Below are 24,014 nucleotides of genomic sequence, written 5' to 3'. Positions count from 1 at the left end.
AATGTAATTATTGCCGGTAAACTAGTATTAAGAAGTAATTATTTTTTTGTCTTTTTTTAAACCATGCAAGCAATATTAATGGATTAACGGTGAGACAGAAACGAATCAACTCGCGGCACAAATATATCTTTAATGTACCGTTATTTAATTGCTTAAAATTACATAGAATTAATTTAGAAAGAAATTCGATAATGAGAAAGTTGGTGTAGAGAGAGATATTTTCTTATTGGCTGGAATAAAATTATCTGGCAATTTATAAATCACAATTAGAATGCGAAAGTTCGTCAAGTATCACGTGAATCTCTTTGACTGCACGTCGACGTGGTAGTTAACAAGTAAAAATTGATAACGGATCCGCTGTCCGCTGTCCAATGTATCTCTCTCCCGATGCGACCCGATATCCTGATGCTGGGCTGTGTGTTCGAGCCGCGTATCGAGCACTTGCAGACAGTTCTCGACTCGTCGCGGTTAATGCATTCCCGTGAACTAGCGTGTAAATCAAATTTGCACAAAGCGAGGACCGATTTTGCCGCTCGCAATACGAGCAACGGTTCTTGCTTGGCGCGCGCTTTTGATTTACGCGGCTTCGGATTTACACGGTAGTTTTCGGGCACGCATTAACCGTCGAGTCGAGTCGAGTTGAGTCTGGTCTAGCCGCGTCGGGTCGACAGTCGGGGGACCCTGTATACATCGCGTGCAGTTTTCACCCCTCGAGTACGTACGAGAATGAAATACGTGTGCGCAGGTGCACCCTCGCGCGCGCGCTCGCTCGCTCGCTCGCTCGCTCTCTGTGCGAAGATCCGGCCGCATGCGCGCGTGCACTTACACGCGCGTCCTCGTACGTGTACGCGGGTACGTGCGGCGTATGCCGATGGGGGTTGCGGTTTGACTCCGGTGGCTACTGGATAGGCCGCCGTTATTATCCGTAACTCGCGTTGCGGTGAGAACGGAGCAAAACGCGCACGAGGAGTCTTCTCCGTGCGTCGGCAACGACCCTCCGTTCCGTAAAACCGGTCGTTGAAGAAACGAAATCGCCCTGTTAGCCCTAAACGAATATGACGTCTTGATCGCGGATGCTCGAAACTCGCGAGATTTGTCGCATTGATGATACCCCGCGAACTTTGCTCGCACTGTGAGAGTTGCGAAGTCGCAAATTTTTATTGTAGGATCTCAAAGCTTTCTCAACTATTTTCCCGCGATTCTAGAATGCGTAAACAATTTTTTTTTAAATTTTATACTCTTTTTATTTTACATATTCTTTTTGCATTTGAATTAAATTGAAGGAGGACCATTTTTATTTTATTTTAGCTTCAGAGCGTTTTCTTTTTAAACACGAGATTACGTGCAATGTAATTCAAGTATGTATATCGTGCGGAGAAGAAGCAGTTTTTTCCGAGGGATAAGCACAGAGTCGCGGAATTAAAAATGACGCGAGAATATACACAATGTGTGTCCGAGATTCTTTCTATCGGCATTCGGAAGTGAGCGATTGAATTAAATTCCTCGTTGAGTGCTTCCGCGATATAAGATATGCGCTCGGGGGTTTTTTTTTTACGAAGAAGGGGAAGGCCCCCCCGAGTCTAACGTGAAATATTTTACTATTCGGCGGAGGGCTCTCGTCCCTTTTCATCGTATTCTTGGAGAAAACTGATAAAAGGATCTGGAAGAATATGGAGGACGGGGGTCGGCTCGTAGAGAAAAAGAGGGGACTCCCGGTTTAGGGTTTAGGGTGGGCTTTCGCGTATCCGCGGTAAAGCTTCGATGGTGCGCCGTAGAAACGATCGGATTACCATTTTTTAGCGCCCACCACCCACTCGGCGAAAAAGCGCGGTTTTTCTCTCCCTCTCTTTTCTCTCTTTCTCTTTTTCTCTTTCTCTTTCGTTCTCCGCCAACAAGTAATTCCGTGTTTTCAATCTTGGCGAATGACGCGGAAAGAACTCCGCGCGCCACTTCCACGCCGGGTGAACAGTCGTTCGGTTTCTCTGAGACAAATGTCGTTGGACCATAAACGAAATTAGCACTCTGCGTTGAAACGAAATGTCTAGTCTGTCGTTGAAATCTTGGCTGTTTACGGATCGAACTGTGCTCAAGATAGATAACTATCAAATTCGATTTAAATCTTTTGTATATCATGTGAAGTGAAACGTGTAAAAGTCGAAATGTAAAATAGAAGGTAGGAGAATTTTATGTAAATGTAAATAAGAGCTGTGTTAAGTGATTATGTCAAATGATTTGTGAAACATTTAAATTTATTAATAAATAATTCTCATACAAATTTAGCATACAAACATTTAAATATACATATTAATAAAATCTGTTAGATTACTCGATTTTCATTGTTTCATTTTTAATAAGTTTTTTACTTTAATTAACGTAGAATTTTATAATGGGCTAACCAAAAAAAGATGGAAAATTTACTCATAAAACTGCCGACGTAAAATGAATAAGTAATAAAGAATTTCCATTAACTGATACAGATTAATAATTATTAAATAGACACTGATATACAATTATTGATTAAGAGTAAACACAATTATATAATATGTACATAACTATAAATCAGAATTGTATTAATGCGCGTTTGTGCTGCGCGAGAGTTGCAACTTCAAAATGCAACTTGCGAAATATTCTATACACATTCCTCAACATCTTTCGTCGTAACAGTGCAATTTGATTCTAAGAATTTTCCTATGAAATACCAAGGATAGATGTTAGCAACAGACGGGGTTGATTTTTAGTCTTGTTGCCGTTCGAGGATGCGGTCGACAGCATTCGAGACATGCCCTACGAGAACCTTTACGAAATCGTGGCAAAGCATACCTGGCCCGAAAAAGCCAGAGATTGCCCGGTGCGATCAGGTATGCCGGGAATGGACTGCAGTTCCGCGGAACCGGGGGAGTAACGTTTCCAAACGCGAGGGAAAGGGATGCTCCCGAGCTATCTCGATATTTTTTTCCATATCAGACGCTGATGGTTCTCTTTCCCCCCGAGAGGAGCATCGGGGAAGTCAAAAGCGAACATAATAACGTGTAACACATTTGTGTCTGACATTCAAAACCCTATTGCGACAGGGTGTCGACAGAAAATGTTGAGCCCTTTATAATATAACATCATTTCGTAGAACGTAATCTTGTCTTAACTCACGATTTTTATAGTTTTGAGGTCAAATTTAGTTCTGTAAAATAGGGTGCGGTGCATTTAAAAGAATTCCGTAGACTTCTTTTTCCGTAGACTTAATTTTTGGAAAAATAATCTTACCAAGCGCAATAATATCAGTTATTTTCAAAAAAAATTTTATTACAACAAAATTTCTGTATTAAATAATGTAAAATTTTTTTTGATATATATATGTATATACATATAAAGGATAACATTGGAAAGTCTTGTATGTTGAGAATTTAAAAATGATGTTTCAACGTAAAGATTTTTTTTATAACGTCTGACTTAAAAAAAAATATATTTTTGAGCGATTTTGCATCTAACACAAATGCAAAATGAACAATTGGATAAAAATGTTAAAAATTGTTTATCAAAATTTTCATCGCGCGGATGGATAAACTTGAGAGGTAATAATTTAACATGGTAAATAGAGGTAGTAATATATAACGTGTAAATGTAAACATAAGTACTCTCATGCTAGTGCAACAGCTTTTACCGCGCATGTATCGATTAACATTATTATTTATCTGTTTCCACCGATTTCATAAACTTAACAAACGCGTAGTACTATCTCTTATTTATAAAAATAGTTGAAAATGGAAAATAATACTCGTACTCTGCTCGTGTATATCGTTGATGTCTCTTTAAAAAGTTATTATTTGAAATATTACATACAAATATTTATATTAAGTTTATTTTAAATTTATTTTTTTTTACGCACGAAATTTAAGGGAACATTATAAGAAATATTTAAAAACAAATTTATATTAAATTACGCGTAATCTTGATACATTTTTTCTCTCTTTTTCACCTTTATGCATAATTATATAAATTTTTGATAAGTTACCGACAAATTTAGTTATGGATAAATTCTAAATTTTTAAAATTTTTTATATTGCTTCATTAACAAGTCTCGTTTAAAACTGGAGCTCGATATGACCGATATGACGTAGCATAAATGTGCAAGATTTGTGAATGTTTTAATTGAACGTTAAGATTTAACGAATAATTTTTCGTGAGTACGCGGTTTTCCTTCTTCCGTACAATGTGCGGATAATGAAATAAATTCGTCAAGTTTTTTTATCGCGTTGACGAGAAATTGCAATTCAGAATGAGAGTCGAGGGATGCTGATGGGGTTTACATGGGATCCGAAGATCCAGCCCGGAATACGGCACTGGGCGCGGTAGGGCAGAAGAACGAACGTAAGGGGTAGGGGCGAAGGACGGGGAGGGGAGGGGGTAGGTCGCGCGACAAGGGTGGGAAAGCCGAAGCGTGGCTCCTCCGGGTGGGGGGAGACGGTACCTCGAGCGGCTACGCGGGCCTGTCGAACGCCCCACCGCTCAGTCCGACCCGGACGTTCGAGCGAGACGCGTTCGTCTTCCGTGTTACGTACACACACCAGCCGTACGCACGTTGTGTTCAACCTTCCGCGCGTTCTCGTACGCGCCCGGATCCGTACTCTGCGAGTCAGCGGTTACCGACCTGTGTGCCCGCACCAAACGCAATAATAAACGTAAACACACGCACGCACGGGGAAGGGAGAGGAGGGAGTAAAGAATCGTCGTTGTCATCGTCGCCGTCGCCGCCGTCGTCGTCGTCGTCGTCGTCGTCGTTGGCACCCTGAAACGATCTCGTGGTGTACGCGCGGCACACGCGGCGACCACCCCCCGGGACGAATACGACGGAGCACGCGTTCGCCCGTTCGAAACGTAGACGGGTATTTAAACGTGCCGTTCGCGGAGGAAAGGGAGAGGAGGATACACGGGGGAGGGAGGGAGAGAAAGCGAAGAAAAAGCTCTCTCTGGGCCGCCTCACCGCCGGCTTTCCACGGCCACGAATCGATACCACGCGACCGTCGTCGTCGTCGTCGTCGTCGTCGACGTCGCCTCCGCCGCCGCCGCCGCCGTCGTCGTCGCCGCCGCCGCCGCCGCCGCCGCGTCGGTCGTTCCTCTCTCTCTCTCTCTCTCCCTCTCTCTCGCGAACGCGTAGAACTCCTTTTGTTCTCTGCCCTCTTCCTCCTCGTTCCTCGCGGCCCGGAGGAAGCGGAGAAACCACGCGCGCATCTTCCGCGAGCGTCGCGGAAAAACGCGCGCGCTCGAGGCCGACGCTCGGCGATCCTCACACACGACGTTTCGGGGTGCGTGCTGGCATAGTTTAGTTGGAAGCCATCCCGCTGGAAGGTGATAGCGACACACGGGGGTTGTTCGTCTAGCCTTGCTCGGAAAGCTCCGCTTTCCTGGAAATCGGGAATGTTGTTTTCCGTCGGGCAAGGACAGTGATCGACCGCGGCCGAGAAATCTGTCGGATCGCCGGCGCGGGCCGGCGTGTCAGGTGTGAACTCGTATTGTAATAAAGTGGCGGTTCAGTGACACGTGACGCTGTCCGTTTCCTCTCCGCTCTCCGTCTCTCTTGGTGTTCTCCGCTCTTTCTTGGTGTGTGCTGTGACGAGAACAGGTAACGCGCTGCCCCGGTGCCTGCGACAACTGATTTCTCTCCACGCCTACGAGGACCCGCCATCCGCCTCGCCGCCGCGCGCCGTCATACAAGTAAGGAAACAATGATTTTTTTTCCTCCTCGTCGTAAATGTCCCTTTACATCGCGAGTGAGCTTCCTCCCTCCTCTCTCCCTTTCTGTCCTCGACTTTCGGAGATTGCACGATCTGAATTATCGCGCCTGTAAATTAAACGTCTGGCCGCTGACCAAATTGCCGACACCGCTAATTTAACACCACGGTTTTGTTGCAACCCCCGCTTACCCGCGCGCACTCTCGTTAGATTTGTTAATCGCTAAGCGCGAGCGTCGCGTGCTTGTGGATACCGCCCACGATCGCGTACTTGGCGACGCGAGTCGATCGCGCTAATTAACTTCTCGCCGTAATCTCACCCTCGGAGTAACTCCACTGTTAACGTTCTGTTGGGGTGTGTTGACACTAGGACACTTGAAGTACTGTGCAAAACTAGAAGAAAATTAATAATAAAGTTTCGTTTAATTTGCTTTCAAGTTTTGCTTCGTTAATTATCTTAATATGAGTTTCGTTATATTAAAACTATTCCTGCTATTTTGTTGTAATTATCTGGATGACAATGGTAAAATTGTTGAATCTGACTCGTAATCGCATCTTTTATTTTTTTTTTATTGAATTATATTCGTTATATCTATTTCACATTTAGGTAAATCTTTTTGATATATTTAATTATTTTCACGATTTACAAACGTCACGATAACATTGATATTCATAGTTTATTGAAATTAATAAATTTGAACCGCTCGAATTATTTGAAAGAAATGTACGAATACAAAAACATACGGAAAAACGTAAATTTGCGAATATGTTTTTGTATTCATGCATCTCTTTCAAATTTGTGCTTTTAGCTCGGTCACGCGATATATCGTTATTCATTACGTGCTAGCTTAAGCATCCTCTTCAGGTTCCAATAATTTTAAAACGAACGTAATCGATCGTAACTTTTAACGTTGAATGAGTTGGAAATTTTGCACGGTCTCTCGCGTATATTTCTTACGTGTGTTTTATAATTCGCGAGCATGCAAGACAAAATACATTGCATTTCCTTCAAGTACTATTTGCTTGCCCGGTTCAGCATTTCGTCGGAGAATTCCCTTGGCACACTAACGAAAACTCGTGGAAATTGTGCGCCGGGAAACATTTATTTCCATTGTCGAAAAATTAATCGTCTTTAAGGGGTCTAATGTTAGAAATACCGACTACAGAGCGGACAAAGCGAGCAGTCGTCAAACGGGAGAGAACTTGTGCGGGCACATTCTCTATTCTAGTATAATTTATGCCCCCGACACACCAGACGACGTCCGTCCGCGGACTGTCTCTAATATATTTCGGAGAGTCTCTTTATATTCTCAAAGATGATCCGTCGAGCGTATTAACCCTTTAACAGGCAGTGCGGAGTTTGCTTTGTTCAATGTTTATAGCGTATTTCAACGACGGGGACGAATTGCAGCCTATTATTTCTACTCTCTTTCTTACGATACAATAACTCCAGATAGTCTCATACTTTCTATTAATTTTTTTATTTTATTGTTAATGTTGAATTTTATTTCCGTTTTTAATAAAAATAAGCGTTTAGCTTGAAAACGCGGAGTGTTTCAGCCAAATTCAGATTAACTGGTATAAATCACTGGCTTTTGTGTTAATATTTTAAATGGGGAGAGAGGATTTAATTTAAAAAGTTTTTTATATAAATATTGTAATTACATGTACATAACAGTGTTATAAAAGAATTTTGATTATACTGTCGCCGGTACTCGTATTAGTTTATAACGCGTATCATTTTGGTTTAATCACGTATATTTGTTATTTATTTTTGAAACGCGCGTTTCATTAATAGAAAACAATTTTGGCTTAAATTGTTAATTTCATATTTTAACTCTGATAACATTTTCGCTTAATTTTACAATTTTAATGGTAGTATTGAATGTCAGTCTCATTTACGATTGACCGTATCGGTATCTCTCGATTAAAGCTACAACATCGCTGATGCTGAGATAATAAGAGAGAGAGGGAGAGAGAGAGAGAGAGAGAGAGAGCCGCTTCTGCGCGATAAAAATTCGATCGGTTCGTGGAATCGAGTATCGCTTCACGTAAATAAATGATCGAGCATGAAAAGCCGAGGAGGAAAAGTACACAATAACAGACCTATAATTTTCCTCGCTATAGAGCCGGGCGCGTCATAGGACGGTGCGACAGATATTACCGTCGCTTCCCTCTTCTCTCGTATATAGAGCCGAGCGGATGGAGAATGTAAGTGTACATTCCGCTCGTTATTGTTGGTTGAATTAATTATGAATTTATGAAGGAAGTTGCGAAAGAAACGCGGGGAGATTCTTGGCTCGATGCTCACGGGCGCTCGGCGAATGCGGCGAGATAAATGTCCGCTCGTCGGAAGCAGGAATTCGGTGAGCATGATACAAGTGTGCGTCTTATTCTTGCCTCCTTCCTTCCTTCCTTCCTTCATCCCCTGGCCCTCAAACTTGCCACGGAATGATACGTATACACGTCGAGGTATATGAAGCTTGTGGAGCGCGGAGTTGATGCCCTCATACTTTAGCCGCGTTTAATACAGGAGCGTGTTATTGTGACCCCGGAGTTCTTGCTGCTGGAGATCCCGACAACTTTGTTTCAAGGGCTCGCGTTGTCCGGGATACCTATGGATTAAGGATACGATGAATATGTTGTTCAAAGCGGTATCGTGAGACTAAGGGAGACGAGAATACGGCTGGCTTTACCCTCTTGGCGATAAGACTGGCGCTTGTGAAATTTAAAATTATTATTTGATTTGAATGCACGTTTACTTTTCACACACGCAATTGAGAAAAGTATCGTCTTGTCAAGATCAAATGCAAAACATTGCAAATCATTGACCGTTAGGTTAATATAAAGGAATCTCTAGCGGTCATACCGCTTCGATTTCGAAAACAATTTTTCTGCCAGAACGACTACTATACGCCCGAGAACTTGTGGGCGGTACCCGCGCGTAAAGATGTTCTCGCCTTGCTCCAATATATCGTACCTTCGCCAAAATACCTTCGTATATACCTTTGAAAAGGTTTTCCCCCGCCCGTTGCCGTAAAACAGAAAATCTCACCAGCAGCCTTGATCGATCGTAACCTTCGCAACGTCATGTACACCCTTTCCCTTCCCTGTAAACGTTCTCTCTCTCTCTCTCTAAAAAAAAGACATTGGTTTGACTTATAGACCCATACGGTTCCCCGAGCGATGACTGAGAGCGTGGGTGCACGCCGCTTATTTAAATACCAAATAGACCGTTCTCCGCACGGCGATCCCGTGGTCTGTGATTTTCATGCCGCTCCATCGTTGTCGTCGTCGTCGTCGGAGGGTTGGGATCGTTGCCGCGTCGTCGAGGGTGTCTTGGGGGAAGGGCTGCTGGGACGTGCCCTCAAACGAGGCATAAAATCGGAGATGAGTCTCGTCGCGGATGCGAGTCGGCCTGTCTAGCGAGAGCGAGAGCAAGACGCAAAGAGAGAGAAAGAGGAGAGGAAGAGAGGAGAGAGAGAAAGGAAGGGTCGCGAAACTGTTTCGAGCTCCACGGGGCGCATTAATCAATGCAGAAGAATAGCCCCTGCTCGCTCTGCCCACCCCTTTTGTCCAACGTTCTGTTGTTAGTGCGTATAATCGCGAACGTATATATTTTGTCTACGAACGCGGATGCGCCAGGCGCTTCTGGGGACCGACGACACACCGGGGGATGAAAGAATTACCATACAGGGCGCCCCGGCTATCGTCATTCTTTTCACCTGTAAATCTCTGCCAGCAGTTTGGAGTTGATCTCCTCTCGTGATGGAAATTTGATTACGGATATTAGCTGCTTTTGCAACTTTTTAATTTGCGATATTAAGTCCCCCCGACAACTGACTTTCAAAGTAAGATTCTTAATTAAGGTAAAGTGCATTTGCAACTAATGGAAGAATACGATTTTCTACTTGCACCTCCGAAAGTTCGTCGCTTGTAACTCGAGCACTATTAACAGTCTAACATCCTCTTTGAGGAAAGGCCGATTCAGAATATTCAAAGGATTTGTAGATGAAAGGACGTTAGTTCATTTTTTTTTATAAACAGTTAAAGATAGTAATGCCACTTGAAAATTAAATTTCGTCTGGAAAAATAAGTTGCGAGTTTTTAAGAGATAAAAATTCAAGAAAGATGCATTATGATCGTGGAATATTCACGCGTTTCTGTTTTTCTCTCTTGACTTACAGAAATGTTTTTAAAATTATAAAATATATTATCTCCGATATATTCTTTTACTCACTTTTATTATTCTGTTGATAATAGGAATTAACCGGTGCGAATTAAAAGGAAACGCCAACTTATTTGCAAGCCGATTGATCGAGATTGTCGTACTCTCGGTATAAAATGTCGCGTATATTGGGCCCGATACAAAATAATTAATGATTATACGGTCATATGCAAACATTTCCTTTACTCCTTCCGCATGTCGAGATGTCGCTTTCCACCGCGAAACGAACCATACGATGATAACGAAGCGCGCGACGTTTCTCGATGTCCTTTCACTTTTCTCCTCGGGAAAGCCGACATACGAATTAATAAACGTCCCGATCGCTCCTCCGTTGCCGCGGGATTAAAGTGTTCTCTCTCTCTCTCTCTCTCTGTCTCTCTCGAAGGGGGTGGATTCCACCGACGACGAATTCGCGGGGGACGACGCGGGGCAACGTGGGCGGGATTGGCCGCGAGAATTAATCACTCGTCCAATCTGCGCGAAATCACGCCGTGTAATCGCTCGCCGGGGTTCGTTATTAGCGCTCGGAGCGCTATAAAGTGGCCGCGTTGTATTGTAGTTTCGCTGGTTTGGCGGAAACTACGGTAAATCGAATGTTTCGATTAATTGGTGCCGGGCGACCTTTCGGCTTTTTACCCGCCCCGATGTTCTTTGGCGTGGAACACCGGAGCGCGTTTTCTGCTTCGTTACCATCGAAACTATCTTGCCCTCGATTGCGCATCTTAGCTGAGATTTCGCTGAGCAAGAGCAAACCGTAGAGCGGCATTTCTGCAAAAAAAAAATAATGGAAAACGTTACCGATGTAAGACTCTGCTTTTATATTTCTCTGAACTGTATTTTTATTTTCAAATTAATTTTTGAGACAATTTGATATGGAAGAGTGAAAGAGAGAAGTTCAATTTTTAAATATTTTTTTTGCATTATATCATTGTTTATAAAGATCTGAAATGTGGATGAATAAAACCGTGCAGTTCAACATAAATGAGAATATTTCTCAATTTTTTTTACGCCAAGGAATTAGAGAGGCAGCTTCTTACATTTGCGATTTTAATTCGGAGCAACGCGCATGTTTCGTGACGCACAGCGGGTAAACACTCGCGGGTATAAACGTCAGGCAAAAACGCGAACGTGAAGTGGCGTCAGTAGCAGGACTCCATTCCGGGCGTGGAATTCTAGAGGGACAAAGAGGATAACATTAGAGTCCTTCACGGTGGTGGAGCGCGCGCATGAGAGAAAGAAAACGGATCGGAGACGCGAGACGCGGGAAAAAGGAAGGAAGACGGACTAAGACTGATAAGACCTTGTTATGGATTCCGGCGGCGTACCGGGCAGGACGTCCTCATTGCCCGAAGTGTCCTGCAAGATACGAAATAATGTCGGCGCGCGCGCGCGCGCGCCTGCACGAGCACGCGGAAACGCGAGGATAACTTATCCCGTCCACGCCCCATGGAATTTCTCCTATCTGCCTCTCGAAACTCGTATCTCCGTTTCCGTGACTCATCTCTCTCACTTCCAATCTCCTACTCTCGGGACAAATCTCGCTCCGGAATCGTGACTATCCTTCCGAAAGTAGCGTGTATCTGGGCGCGATTAGGTTCACCGGACTTCCGAGGTAACGTTCGAAAAAAGATTGCAAGACATTTCGTTCGCGGGAGAGAGACATCTTTTTGTTGTGTTATGTGCGACTGTTGCGTACCGGGGTAACATCAGACGCGAGATGAAAATACTTTAAGGGGGGGGGGGAACAAATAAAAAATTGCTTTTACAAACACAAAAAGTAATGCTTGCCGTACGTGCATTTTTAAGCGATTAATATTGAAACATTGTTTTTGCCGATAACATTCATGTTTTTACGTTTGAAGAAATTGGTTTAATTTTTTACATTATTAGCGGTATATGACGTAAACACAAAAAATACAATTATTGGCATTATTATTTTCACTATTTTTATTTTATTAATGTCAATTCTTTTTATAAATATGGGGATTTTTCTCAAATCTATACTGTGTGTTAATTTTCATTGAGTCGCCATTGCTCTTACTCAATATTTGATTAATTTGACTAAATGAAATAGTTAATTTAATTAATATTGAGTAAGTACTTATTCAGTATATCGTTGATTTATTAAATTTACTATTCAGTTGATTTGTTAAATTTAACCTTCTTATTTGGTAATTAAGTAAAATTTGACACTACGAGTTTAATAGTATATAAGTATGATTTGTAAAAAATTCCAAACGTAAAAAAAACTACGTTTTTAACCGGTATCAATTTTTCTTTGGGGGTGCTACGGAAGTAAGAGCCAAATTTAAAATAATTTCAGCATATTCAAATTCGCGCGCGGGCTACAATGGAACTGTCGGCGATAAATGTGTCGGATTCGTGTATCTGCGTTTAGCGGCCACATAAACGTGATACGATGCTATATTGCGGATGCGACCGCGTTCGCAACAACGCTTGAAGATTTACGATGCAGCCCCTAAGCGCGTGATTATTTCCCGGTGGGGGATACTCGTGACGAGGGTTGGATCGAAGACATCTTTCGAGGAAAACATTCGGCCGTACCGCCGGAACTTTATTAGGCACCGTCTTATTTCTTCGCGACGGACCACCACCGTCTGCATAGTTCTACGAAGAATTTCGCTGCACTCTCGCTGAGGCAACACTTTGGAAACTAGGTTCTCTTCCTCCTCCCCCTCCCGCAGTGGAGAAGCAATCCACGCAAAACGAGTGTGCGAATATGATGAAAAAATGACAGGCGCTTGCGATCGTGTGATGTTGCGCTCGTTTAAATTTAAAAGTGATTTTATGATAGTATTACGAGCATTACGAGCCAAATTTTAACATTTCACAATATTTATCGAAACGATAGGTGCAAAAATTTTGCACGCAGTGTGTAAAAATAGAATAATTAATGCGGTGCGTTTAATTAATTATTATATAAAAATGAAGCAAGCTACTTTAATTTATTATTCTTCAGCGTAATAAATTTTTATGCAAGATCAATATCTCTTGTTAATATTAATTATTAAATTATTAAAAATTCTTTGTTTTCCGCATTTCATTTGCAAATTAATATTTTATAAAATTTTAATATTAGCATAGTGCACTTTCACATTAAATTGGAAATTATTACATCTCTTTAAAAATACATGCAATACATTTGTATTGCATGTATTTTTAAAGAGACGTTTCGCAAAATTTACTTTTTTTAATCACACGCATGCAATTTGATAGACCTCAAAAACAGATGTATTTTAATTTTCCAATCTTACATTATTTTTAATCTTAAAAATAAGTCTTGGCTCCTCTTCATTTACGATTAAACAAAACTGCTGAAGAGAGATTTAACGGATATTGGAGGGAGCGTGTTTCTCTAGTTCATAATAGCGTTGTTGCTTACACTTGCATCATGCATGCGGCTGTCTCCGGAACCCGCGGAAGTTGGCGTCGCTCATCGTGGACGATTTCACCGGCGGTCAGACCGGAACTTCTTACGCCTCTGATGCTTGTTACATCCGTTTGGCGGTGGACGGAGGAAAGGACCGACTGACGTGGAAGGATGGCAGGGAGAGTAGGGGGAAACGGAGAGGGAGAATCTCGCGAGTGGCTGCCGCGACCGAGGACTTGACTCGCACCGATGAAAAATTCACGTCGACGATAACTCGGCCGTTGCATTTTTCATAGCCCCGCAAAACTTTCTTATCTGTCGCTTATATCCGGTGTCGTTCTCGACCCGTACCGGCGGCCACGTGCCTCTGGAGGCTGATAAAGGTTCGCCCGCGCGCATTCGTACGTTGCACTTCCGTCTTGATACCGTCTTCCGCCGCTTCTCTCTCTCTCTCTCTCTCTCTCTCTCTCTCTCTCTCTCTCTCTCTCTCCTTTCGTATCTCTTGGATTTTCGGCGCACCGAAATTTCTTGGCGTCAGGAAAAAGTTTATTTCTCCTTATGCATGTGTATGTATACATGTATATCGCGCTGCCGAAATACTGTGAATGACATGTCGAAGAATTTCGCAGTCGCGAAAGAAGATCGATCTGCAATTCTTGGATTTGCATACAGTTTTATATTTTAATTTGCTTTGGGATGAAAATGCGTGTAATCTTAGATGCGCGGAAGAGGTCTACAAATATGCTCTTTGAATAATTTTTAGCACGTTTTCCACGACAATTCTCTCTCTCTCTCTCTCTCTCGCTCCCTTTCACCTCCCCCTTCTATTTTTACTGGAATTCCACTGTTGTGCGATGGATTTGAAATCGCGTGCGTTACTAAATACAAATACGGCAACTGAAATTTTTTTTTCGAATTGTCTGCCAGCGGCGCGTGCCCGAAGCGGTCCTTTTGCACAACTTCCGTCGTTCTCATTCGATAGATGATATGTGCCAGCCCCGACGCAAATAGACACGTCGCCCGGTTTTAGTTGGAACGATTCACTCGCGCGAGACGTCCTCGTGATGACAGTTCGACGTGTTACATCCGGGCGTTCCCTTTTTCACTGTAATTCCGTATCTCGGCGTCGCGCCGCGTCGCGCCGCGCCGCGTGGGAAAGCGATGAAAAATGTGAAAAACGAAAAGTCCTTTCACATGATGTCGCGTAACTTTCGTGTAATGTTATGTAACTGCGATCTCGTCCCCGGCGCTGCGCCGCTCACACTCGAGCATCGGAGAGATATCCCGTTTACGACGTGATCATACGTCGCATTAGGTTTTCCGATACTTTTTTTCTATTACATTTATGACAAGGTCCCTTTTGTCCACCGAAAAATTAATTCTAAACTGATGAAAGGTTTTGCAAGTAAAAATTGAACTTCGAGTGTGGATGCGAAGCCGCGGTTTTTTTTATCGTAGTGCTGTGAACTTTACTTAATTGATTGATTGTCTTATAATCTTAATTATGATGTATATACTTTCTCTGGCTTTAGATATATCACTTAGAAGAGATTAAAAGAGTTATAATTTATAAATGACAAATGCAACTTAATCCACGCACATACACACAACGCGTGCGTGCGTACGCACATACACATATATACTATTTTTGTAGCGCAAAGAATAAAAGAAATATTAATAATTATAGAGCCAATTCTCAAGTTCAAACATTAGAAATTTAATTTCGCGCAGACAGGATTTCTCTTAATTCACTTATTTCTGACAGGAAATGTTTCATATTGGAAAACTGTCTCTCCCCTTCCCGTCTTCCCTTTGCACACACATACACACACATCCGATAGCGTATGCAGCGAGCTGCTTCCCTTAGCCTCAGAGATTCACTGCGCGTCAGATGGAATCTTTCCGAAAACTCCTCTCGAAGAGAGATAGGGCGCTGTCGATCTCAGATTCAGCCGGCGCGTATTTATCGCGCGTCCCGGTACGATTAACTCTTAGGGAAAGTAGATCGTAGCTGCTTTTGCGATTAAATATGCACGATTTCAGACGAATATAAAGTAGCGGTGAGAGTAGCGAGGGTCGCGGTGCCGTGGGCCGTTATGTTAGCGATAGGCAGGGTGGGCAATACTCTCCTGGCTTCTGGCTGGGGTTTTCAAGGGTGAAGCGTCCCCGCGATCTCCGCGGGAGCGATTCAAAGGAGCGACAACGAGTTCGCTTATATCTCTCTCTCTCGAGAGCTTGTAGACGCTCCGCTCTCGCTTATGAAGTCTGATCGTGCGAGATGCTTCTTCTCTCTCTTTATCGTGGACTCACCTTTCCTGGATGCGAAGAGGGTCCCCCACTTAAATGAGCTTCTGAGGCAGTTGTTATGAAACGACACCGGTGTCAGGTATTCGACACTACCGAGGGCGAACGAGATACGACTGCTTAATTGAAATTTAGACGGGCACAAAAGTTTTTCTCCCAGGTGTAGGCAGATGATTGCGTGAGTTGCGCCTGAGTTTCGCCTTTTTCTTTCCTTTTCCCATCATATTCTTTATGATCACCGAATAGCTTATTTCAACGTACGATTTTATAATTAGAGCGCTGCGTTTCGTCTTTTTTAATTGTCAAAACAGTTTTTATTTAATTTTTATTTTTTTATATAATAAAATCTGTTTTAGTATCAATCTTATTACTTTTATTTGATGATAATAATTATATATGCGATTAATTTTTTATTTAAGTTTAATATAATTGATATGCATAGTATATATTTTTTAATTTGTCTGACGTTATACTTGAAGAAGATCGTTGCTCTTTAAGTTTAAGATGGGACAAGAGAAGGAAAGGTGCTTTGTTACGTTTGAGCTTCGCAAAGAAGCGCCGACTCCTTTTACGTGAGAACGAGTTTACATCTCGAATCAGACACCGATATGTAAATTGTATTTTATACGATGGGCTTTATTATGTGTTGCATACACGACAACTGGAATTATATTGATATAACGTAACAGGTCTAATTATTGGGGAATAATTCAACGATCTGTAATAATAATTACTGTAACGCCGCTGTAGCAATATTCACGAAGAGAGTAGGCAGCCAGTGTAGTATTAATCAGCCGGGATGCTGTTGGGAGGTCCGCATTATTACGTACACACTGGAATAGAAATTATATATCTATACGTTAATTCAATAACCGCTGCTCTAGTTGACCAACAAAAATAGACCATCCGATGTTAATGGCGTATATTGTTACGAACGGTAAATATTCGCTGTATGAATAGATCGTTAGATGTTTAAAGACAAAGGCTTGAGAAAAATAAATTCTAAACTCTGGAAAAAAAAATTATTAAACAACATTTTATCTACACTAGAAAAAATAGTTTTGTTACACTAACTAGATTTGTTCGGTAAAATTTAACGAACAAAATTGGCTAATATAAATAATATATTTTTTTTTTAATTTACATTTATTTCACAGAAGCACCAAAATTTTTTGTTATAAAAAAACACAAAATATTTGAGTGCTTCAAAAATGCCTAATTGTACTTTTTTTTATTTACTAAAGACATTGAGTTTTTTTCCTTGGATATTAGGAAATAATGTACAAGGGAACCTTTTACAAAGAATAATTTAGCATTACTTAGATTGGAGAAATTTACTTTTTTTAAATCAAAATGTGCAATATTATAATGGAAATAATTGTATATGTGTGCGTTCTTTTTACATTAATTTTTTCCAAATTTGATTCTCACAACATATTAATGTACAACAACCGTAGTTTATATATTTCAAAATTTTTTGTCATTAAAGGCTCGTATTAGTCCTTTTTCTGATTATCCTAGAGATCTCTCTTATAATTTTAGTCTACGAAATTTTTAAGTATATGAGTATACGATCACGTATCATTATGGAACGACAAACGATCCTTGGTTCCATGCAGTCGAGAATAAATACCGGTTTCGCACCTGCTCGAAGGTACGAGGCGGAAAAGGACGAGGTGGAATGTGGGGAACGCGCAGCCCTCGTTAAGGGGATCGCCGAAAAATCTCCGATCCCTCATCCAACTCATTAAGGATACGGCATGACGTAGGGCGTTCACCTAATTTAAATATTTCCCCTCCGTGGTCCCTCAGGGGTCCCGAGAGTTTTCTAATTTAACCGCGGCGACGACGCGCGCGGCGGCGGCGGCGGCTCCTCGCGTCTGTCGTCCCACCACCATTCCCTCGTTCGTCGCGCTCATACCCCGGGACTCGTTAAAGTCCATTAAGCGGTGAAGAAAAGACGGGCGGCCGAGGAGGAAAAAGGAGAAATATCGCAGGTGCCGGCTCTTACCGGGACGCAGGTGCTGCCAGCCATCCGCTCTGACGCTCGCGTAAGATTGCATCGGGCATCGCGTATGTCTCGCGCGTGTCATTCCCGTGACATTTTTTGAACATCGCGATTCTATGCAGCACCTCGCCCTCTTGTCACACTGCGACGAATCTGAAGCTCAGCAAAATTGGAATTTCGCGTGACGGGGTATCATTCAGAAACCAGAAAACATTAGAAAAATTGAATAGTTATTAGGACATCTTTTTTAATAGCCTCTGTGAGAACACAAGTGTTAATATTACAGAGCGAAGCAGGCTTATTTAATGCATTTTTATGTAATATGTACGATTTCGAAGCTGTAATATGTTGTTACTGTAACATATAATATCATCATTACAACTCTTCATATATTTTTAATTAATTACATTTATCGTGTCAATAGTATATTAAGCGAAATAATTTGATTATATACCTTGTTTAGTTGATTCGTCATTTCCACGGCAGAATATATATATGCGTTCCGACGGATATCTCATTGAAATAACAGACAAAGAGAGATGGACGAGAAACCATATAATGGTTCGCTTCGTAACGATTTTCGGCCAAAAATAGTCGGAATTTGATGAAGATATTGAGTGCCCAGACAATTCATTTCGAGCACGCTCTCCGATCGATGAGAATGAAAATATTTTCTCCGATTTCTTTAACAGTAACAATCATTCATATGGAGATTGTGCAACTTTGAAATAACGAGTTTATCATAAATACTTTTTGCATGAATTTTTACACAGAGAAAAAAGTCAAAATATTAACAAACTGTGACGTTTTCTTTGACATTTTTTGTTCGTTAAAAAAATTTGATTGTGATGACAAAATACATTTCTGTGAAAGATATCTTTTATTTGAGTAAAATATAACTCATATTTTTTTGTTTATTTGCTAGGAATAACATATTTATTTTACCGCATATAAAGATTTATTTCAATGAAATAAATTTATATCACAAATAAATTTTTAAGTACCTTTTTTTCATAATAGATTACTATTTAAACCGCGGTATTATTTATCTTAAATTAAAATATGAAATAACTAATAGCATGAAAGAATATAATCTTATATACCCGTAGTGTAAAATTAGTTGCAATGCAACTTGCTACAATTTCTCCAAATGTTAAATTATTTGTTGCAAAAATAGAAAAAAAAAGATCTAACAGCAAGTAGTTCTTTATTAACTTCATAATGATTCATTTTCTACTCTAATTCTGGGATGTTCCGTATGGACAATTATACGTGATAAAGTATTAAAATATTGATTGACCATCGTGATTGATCATAAGGGAATTCGAAGTCTGGTCATTGTCATTCATCAAATCCCTTTTATATAGCTGTCGAAAGCAAGCGCTGGGGTGACTGAGTCACCCTACGCGTGTTTCCAAGTTAATGCCCCCCTTCCTTCCCCCGAGAATGGTCAATACGAAGATTAATATTAGTGATCGCAAGTCGCGGCCCGTTTATCGAGCCACAAATATTCGCTCAGCCTCTCCAATCTATCGCGCATTTTCGAAATTTCGCCCGCCCCGTTCCCCCCCCCCCCCCCGGCCGCCTCGTGCCGGAGGATCCGTCGCGTCATCCTCACACAAACGAGCGCGGTTTCTCCGTACACGCGGTGAGCGGTGGATGCACAATGGCCGCGCGCGCGGTCGTGCAAAATACTGTGTACAAGGCGCGGAAATGCGGCGGGAGGAAGGAAGCAGATTCCATTTGCGGCTAAATGACTGATGCGCCCGCGTGTTGCGCGTCACGTTATGACTCTGGACGTGCGATGATATATCGCCGTAACCATCGCGTACACGCTCGCGAGCGGGCGGGAATAACGCGCGGACGTGTGCGTTACACGTGCGCGCGCGCGCGCGTGTGTGTGCGTTAACGCGTACATTTACGGGTAAACCACGAGCCCCCAGGACCGTAACAAGAAGCTCGCATTTCGGAGCGTTTAATCATGCTGAAGTATTCCGAAGAGTTTAATGAAGACAGATAGGTATGATATTGTTTACTCTCGGAAATACGCGCGACGATTAATGCGGGAGTTTAGGCGCGGCCGGGTAATTAAAAGGAATTTAGTCGCGGATAGATGCGGACGAACGAGTTTCCATTTTTTTTTATTTTTCGGGACGATGAAATACCGTTTAAAACGACATCCATCACGCTATGCGTGAAAAGCGCGTCGCAAAAATCGGGAATTGGTTAAGAATTTCATATTTCACGATTGTATAATTTACTTTTAATTAATCGGATATTATGTGAAAGTTTAATTAAAAAGAAAGAATACTGAATAGACTTGAAAAACTGCCATTTTCACCATATGTTATGGTTCCGCGACACTGGCGATCGCTGCCAGAATTCCGGACGGTAAACGAGATTCTTACGAGGCCGATTAAGGGTTCAATAAACATAAAATCTTGGTCACCACTGGTAGATTGGATAGTTCTCGTGTTGTGCGTCGCCATGTAACATAATACAATGCTCGGGAGGTTGCATTATGAAATTCATGAAAGTAGTCGCGTCGTGTCGGCGGGGGGGGGGAGGAGGAGAGGGGACGGCTCATATCGCGCAGACTGTGCGCTCGTATCGGGGAGTTTGGTCATCGTCTACGATATCGATGGCGGTGTTGGCTCTCGGTGTTGACCGGAAGACCCCGGTATACGACGGTGGCCGGCGTATATATACACATACGTAAGAGACGCGCAATTTGAATATCGGCCTCATGGTGGTGGCGCATCACCGCGAGATTACTCCATTATACCTCATAGACAATGGAAACCGCTTACGTGGCCGTAAATGGCTTCGTCTACCGCGAGAAGACGACCCTACCGCGCGCTGGTTTTCGCCCTCTGGCACTTTAACCTTCCGCCGCGCTCTATTTCACCCTCGCTTTGTCTCCCTCGCACCTCTCACACCTGCCCATCTCCCGTACATTTTTACTTATCTTGTTTTCTTGCCCTGGCTTTTCTGTACTTATTTATTGCTCGGAGAGATATATATCGCGCGATAATATTATTTATATATTTCATTCAATAGCTTTAATTCGCGCGCAGATGTAATTACCGTTGAGATATAATTACCTTGTTTTGCTGTTATTTCCTTTGTACACACGTGCGCGTGCACGCTCGCATCTAATTTTTGGTACCCGATGTGAACAATGAAGTTAAGTGCGAGCTTTGATGTAAATTAAGAGTTAATAGCGTTCTCAGGGCAGTTTCTGTGAATTTTTTATTCGCCGGATCGATTATTATCGTCGATTACGAATGACCACATCAATCGTTCGATGTAACGATTAATTTTTAAGAAACATATTCATAATTCATTTAGTCAATTTGTTATTGGCGATAAATAACTCTTTAAACGCTGTTTATATGCATATTAATATTACATGTCAATTGTACATCTAATAATCTAGTATTATACGCGCGAAGCTATATTAAAATTTTAATTGATTATTATTTCACATTAACATTCTATAATTATATCTCCGCGACGAAATAAATTATAGCCATGTGTGTGTGTAACCATATGATACGAAACAAATAATAATGTATTGCGTTATTTATTATGCGTTTACGTCAACAATAGCAGCGTTGATGTAAAATTTTTCATAAAAAAATCTCAAAAAGTTGAAAATTTTGGGAAAATGGTTTAAAGCAGTTTTCACGTGCACCTGGACAACCAGCGCTGTCGAGTGGTTAAACGTCACGCGTGTAGTATTTTGCACGCGTACATGCACCTTACATTTGCGTGCCTATATTCTTTTGTAGGAATTCCCACGAGTTTCACGTTACCGTATCGAATAAATCGCGCCTTGTCCCATTCTTGAACGGCGATCGCTCTTTCATCCACGACGTTCTCTCGCCGAGGACGCCGCGCTCCGCGGTCTCCCGCTTTAACCGCCCTCCCTCCCTTCTTGTCGTATATTCTCTTTCTCATCGATCGTCTCTCGTCAAAGCTTCCCTTCCCCATTCGCCCTAACATCGTTACGATATCGTCGCGTGCTCCCGAGACACGTTCGACACGGGTTTGGAGTTGTTCGAAGGTGTCTGGAGCGGGGGCGAGCGGCGAAGGGATGGAAGAACAACGGTAATCGGGGGGTGGGAGCGGTTGTAATCGCGCGGGGATGCGACCGCACCCCTCGACGATGTAGCCTTGGTGTGCAATTGATGTGACACACACGCTAGCTTCATGATGACGGCTTAAATACGCCTTCTCCTTTAATTGAATCAACGTTAAATTTCGTATCAAACGTAGAAGCAGGGGATGCAACGCTACGAGAGGTTTATTTGATTAAATGGCTTACGTACTTGATCATGAATTATACATAAGAATATGTAGAGAAAAATACACAGCGGTTTATTGACAACAATTCTAGAACCAGCTTATTTTCTTTAAATTAAAAAAAATATTGGCCATAAACTTTTTCTCAATGAAAATTTATAAATGTTTAATCTATAAATTGTAAATCAATTTTACATCAACAATTTTACAAATCGCTGTAAATCGAACTCTATTCGTGGATTAGATTTAGGATCTAGTGTTATTTTACGGCGAAAGGAGGAGCGAGTTGTTTTATTTCAATGCTAATATATTCATGAATGCGTTTTGCTAATGGTTTTTATTGGGCCGAATCTGTTTGTTCTCGAATGCGGCAGCGCTTCGGAAAAGAGAGCAGTCGTATGCATCTTTGACCGGATTGCCTCGTGAATCGTTGAATAGGGTTCGCGATATTTCGACTTTTCCGACGTGGGAGATCGAAAGAGCGTGTCGCAAACTGCAAGTCTCGAAACACGCGCCGCCGCTACTCTCAATCTGCCTCGCAACGAGCGGAGAGACGCGCCGCCGTTAAATTTTGTACGTAATTTGCGGCCACCCCTTTACACACACACACACACACACACACACATACACTATCGGTCGATGCACAGCATAGATCTTCCGGTGACCTCGCGTAACAAATACTGTTTGCTTTAAAGCTATTTTTGCGGAGATAATTCGATTTATTGCGATTCTTTTTTTTTATAAGAATGTTTATTTAAAAATAACATTATTGAATTTTAATATTTTATTATATATTTTTAAAATGTTTTTTTTTACTGAATATTATAGCTGGAAATAAATAAATTTTTATTATATAAATATAATGAAGTGAAACAAAAGAATTTTAAAATGTTTGCGTCGTTTAATATAAAAACATTTTGAGAGTATCGATTATACGATATTCCTATTAACTGATTGCAATGTAACTAAACGTCGAGAATTGAATTGAATTAATTAGGATTATGTAGATTTGTTTTTTATTTCCTTGAATTTTTGATATCTAGATTTTTGATATCTAGACCTTACGCTAATTTTTCACGTTTATTATTATATAACAACACGTCAATCAATTTTGTGTTTTTGTAAATTTATAGTTTTTGATGTCTTCTTTTTTTCTTACTTATCCCTTGCTCGATTTTTCAACTGTGTGTCTTGAGACTGGTTTCGATTCTTACCTACATCATTGTAGTAGCAGTTCTGATGTCAATAATCAAAGCGTGTTTTTGTAATATTCATAAATTCTCTGTAGCTTTTTTTGTTTACTTATTCAAAAGACCTCGTTTGCTTTCCGATTCATCCTCGTGGCGGAGACGCTGCCGAGGTGTACGCCACTGCGCGAACGTGGTTGCTACACGGGGGTCGTCCTGGTTGTCCGTCCTCCTGCCGAGTGCACGGGCCGGCGCGGTACGGCTAGGCGTCCCTCTGGAATATTAATATGACGCGAAATATTATAAGCCACGACAGTCGACGTCGTGGGAATACTAAATATTATCCCGCAGAAGCTCCGGTTGGCTGGCCGGCCGGTCTACTGCTCCCGCCGCGCGGTGGCTGTATTTTGCTCCTGGCAGCAGCCCGCAGGAGATGCAGCGGTCACGAAACGCGGTGATAAACTGGCTTTCGCGCGTCACGACGCCTCGATGTGCCCGCAAAAAGCGTGCGTGCGAGCGAGCGAGCATCTCACGGGCCCGATCCCGCAGCTTCCGCTGCAATTCTCGATCAAGCGATCCTAACTTCTGCTCTCCGCGAAACGGTACGGCGCTTTTTGCCCTTGTCATTTGCGCGGGGTGTGATTTATCGTCCGTATTTTCCAAGCCAAGCTCGGGGAACAGAACACCGAACGAATCCTTCGTCGCTTTTTACCGTTCGACTGTTTGTATCGCCCGGTTTCGTATTATATTCGCTATAACGGTGGTCTCGATTTTGCAGAAATTAGATACTTTACTCGCATAGCCCGTGGCGTTTATGGTGAACCATGCTTTAAACAGACTTGTTCCGTGAATGAGCTGTAAGAAA

At 42.0% G+C, this 24,014-nt stretch overlaps 1 protein-coding gene across 3 annotated transcripts in view; it reads left to right on the top strand.

The window, feature by feature from the left end:
• Window positions 1-24,014, top strand: part of LOC105838703 — a 290,257-nt gene that overhangs the window by 4,165 nt on the left and 262,078 nt on the right. For 2 of the 3 annotated variants that reach the window (XM_012684446.3, XM_012684445.3), the window contains exon 1: window positions 4,471-5,706. The exons of the other annotated variant lie outside the window; for it this stretch is intronic. The gene's annotated coding sequence lies outside the window, so the exon portion shown is untranslated. Of the gene's footprint in view, window positions 1-4,470; window positions 5,707-24,014 lie in introns of those variants that run through there. 3 annotated transcript variants of the gene reach the window in all.

Source organism: Monomorium pharaonis, chromosome 9 (assembly GCF_013373865.1).
Source record: "Monomorium pharaonis isolate MP-MQ-018 chromosome 9, ASM1337386v2, whole genome shotgun sequence".
In the NCBI taxonomy this organism is placed as follows: Eukaryota; Metazoa; Arthropoda; class Insecta; order Hymenoptera; family Formicidae; genus Monomorium; species Monomorium pharaonis.
The sequence above is the reverse complement of the archived record's forward strand: the minus strand, read 5'-3'. Positions and strand labels throughout refer to the sequence as shown.